Here is a 3,377-nt window from a genome sequence, read left to right as displayed (position 1 = left end):
ATAGGAGACAATGTACCCATACTGCGATTGTATAGTTGAAATCAACACAGCAACAGCTATATGAGAGCTTGTTTTTACCATGGGCATGATGATGGCTTGACATATTACTTCAGAGTCCAAGTTGGGATGATCTTGGTTGACCCCTCCAGCACAACATGTGTGAGGACCGTTGTATACTGTTAGTTCTCATCTGTTGTTTTTCCTCTTCCTCTTCGATACGCGAACCATCCAATTACATCCGTTTTCGCGTCGGGCACAGTAGCATACATATTTTTCTGTCGTGGAGCAGTAAACTCTCGATTGAACTGAATTACGAATATTGTAATTTTTTATATCCATCGCTTCTTCTTTGCTTGAAAACTCCATGCCTAAATATAACTCACCATTATTTATTGATGAGTAATATCCATAGTCGCCGAGATAAGACACATATCCGCAAATTCGGGCCCATACATTGCACCATAATCAGCTTCATACATGTGTGCTGGAGGGTCAGTTTGTGTCACATTTGCTGAAACTTCATCCACATCATCATCATCATCGGAGTTGAATTGCGGTGATTCTGGGTGAATGAATAGCCTAGTCTCAGCACCATCCGCACCAGGCTCACGAAGCGGTTCTTCTGGTGGAGATGATGGTTCCTCCATGCTCTCCACATTTAGGTCGAAGAACCTACTACTTGCACGCCTTCCCCTTGAACTGGAAGGCATATCGACATTCAGATCAAAAAAGCTCGCAGTCGAATGCCTCCCCTGGAGCTTGAAGCCATCGTGTCAAATGGAAACTGCACAGATGGTTGCGTCAATGGCATCTCCATATTGAGGTCAAACGGATTTTCAGATGAATGTCTTCCCCTTGAACTGGACGTGATGTTGCCATACAGATTGTTCGTCGACCCACCTCGGTACATATCGTAAGGAGTTGCGGATGAATGTCTCCCCATTATGGCATTAAAATAATTACACATTACTGTCGTCGGGCTGTCAACTTGATCAATTTGTTCAGCCAACCCATAGTGGGAGCTTAATGATTGACCCCGAACGGCACGCACTTGAATAAAATTTGCATACATCTCAATATCGATGTCTGAATAATTACTTTGATCTTCAACTATCATTTCAACATCATCATTGTTCAAAAGTTCGAACGCTGTATAAGTTAATGACAACAATGATGTTGGAAATCTGTACTGTAACGACGACATTCTTCTACTACTTCCAACATGAATCTTCCTCGAAATCTTCGTTATCAACTCCTCAAGAGTTATGTTTCTCTTTAATGATATTTTAACACGCTCATTTGATACGAACACAACACCGGTTTCATCTTCTTGAATTTCACCATCATAATAAACAATAGCTGAAAGTCGCGTCATTCTTTGAGATTAAAAGTGCTGCAATATTATATCTGCAAAAAAAAAACTGAAACAATGTTGATTAAATAAATAATATATGAACGAAAATATAATAGAATAAAATTTTTACACATAAACGTAAATAATTTAAATAATATAATTTTATATTACTACTTGTACCGCAAAACTATTTCGACGTATATTTCCGCTTTTTAATTTTATAAACACAGAAATTAATTGACAACAATTAGTATAATATTTTTTCAAATAATCATAATAAACAATAAATATAATAAAAAAATTTATCACAAAATTACCTTATAAGGAAAAATCAAATGAACTTCTGAATAAAATATGAGAAAATTATCAGAATTATTAACTCGTTGACGGAATTGTTGTATTAATTTATAAGTTGAGAGGATAGATACGAGGAGATGTGAGGAACTTAATCGGTGAGAAGGATATTTATAGCCGGGAAAAGTTACAAGGCGAGGTACATGCACCGCGCATTATATAATTGTATCAGTTAAAGGTATGGCGCGGCCCCTGCCCCGCGTTATAAATCAGAATTAAAGGTAAGGCGCGGCTCCTGCCCCACGCTATACCCCTACGTGGCGTAAGGCGCGCCCTAGGGGCCGCGCTTTATACACGTGTATCCCATGTCAACATAAGGCGCGCTTCAGGGGGCGCGCTTCAGGGGGCGCGCCTTACCCTACGTGGCGTCAAATCAGCATATAATACGGTTCAAGGGCCGCGTTTTATTGCTAAGGGTGTTAGATCGAAAAATATAGTTTGACCAGTGTTAAATCGGTAAATATATCGGTGACAAGTGATTTTTCAGGAAAAACGCCAAAAATCAACCCTAAACCCTACCTAAAGAGATTTGAATCTTAAAATTTTAGGATTTTGAAGATTAATTTACTCTAAGTCCACCCTATTTTCTTAGGCTAAGGATCAAACACAACAGGCCGGCAGCCTGAGTGTTTTTTAAATTTTGTCTATTAAAGAAACTCTAATTTTGGAATCCCCTCCCATATATATTATGACGGAGAAACCAAATTGAAAAAAAATCACAAAATTATTTATATTTAGTATTTGTATTCAATTTAAACTTAAAATTTATTATTTTAGAGGTTGAATTTAAAAAAGTGTTAAAAACTGTAAAATTAATTTAAATTAAAAATATATATTTTTTTTTATTTTTTTAATTTTTGTATCAATTTCACTTTAAAAATGTCTAATATGATTCCATTAGTTGTTATTCAAAAAAAATCGTCGAGATTGTTGTTCTTTTCCTTAATATTATTTCATTATACTTTTGGTGAAAGAGAAGACAAAGGATAAATGAGTGGGAAATAAACAAGCGAAGGCATGATATTCTAGAAACCATAAGGGACTCGTGACCCTAAATTATGTCATTCTCCCAACCCTAAAGTATATCCATATTATCTATGCTACATTATCATGATTACATATTATCACTCCTTTGTTTTTTTCCAAGTAATGAACATGCGTTTAGGAAGTATATCTATGAGTTGACTAAGTTGATATTTTTATTCTTGTTGGTGATGTTTATATTCTAACATACTTCTAAATGTCATTTAATTTTATGATTAATGGAATTAAATTGTTCTTTGTAAATGACGATTTTCCTCTTATTATTTAGCTTATAAATAATGAGTAGTTTTATTCATTTAGAGATATCCCCTGACAAATGATATTTGTTTGAAATACTTTCTTTGATTTTATTAAACCTTTTACGACTGATTTGAGTTAAGAAAAAACAATATCACCCGAGTTCACTCCAATTTTTAAGTGTACGGATTCTTGAAAAATTGTGCTAATCTCAAGAAGTCATTTGTCCATTGTAGAGATTATACACATTGAGATGAATTCGCTTCTAAGAAAATAGTTAATACCACGATACTGTTAATATACTTTTTTAATTATAATCTATTTTATATTTTTCAGTCAATGTTAATGCTTCGTTTTGTAACTGTCAATTTTTTCAACAATTTAGAAT

Source organism: Hibiscus syriacus, unplaced genomic scaffold (assembly GCF_006381635.1).
Source record: "Hibiscus syriacus cultivar Baekdansim isolate YM2019G1 unplaced genomic scaffold, ASM638163v2 tig00113725_pilon, whole genome shotgun sequence".
Lineage (NCBI taxonomy): Eukaryota > Viridiplantae > Streptophyta > Magnoliopsida > Malvales > Malvaceae > Hibiscus > Hibiscus syriacus.
This window is presented reverse-complemented; position numbering follows the sequence as displayed.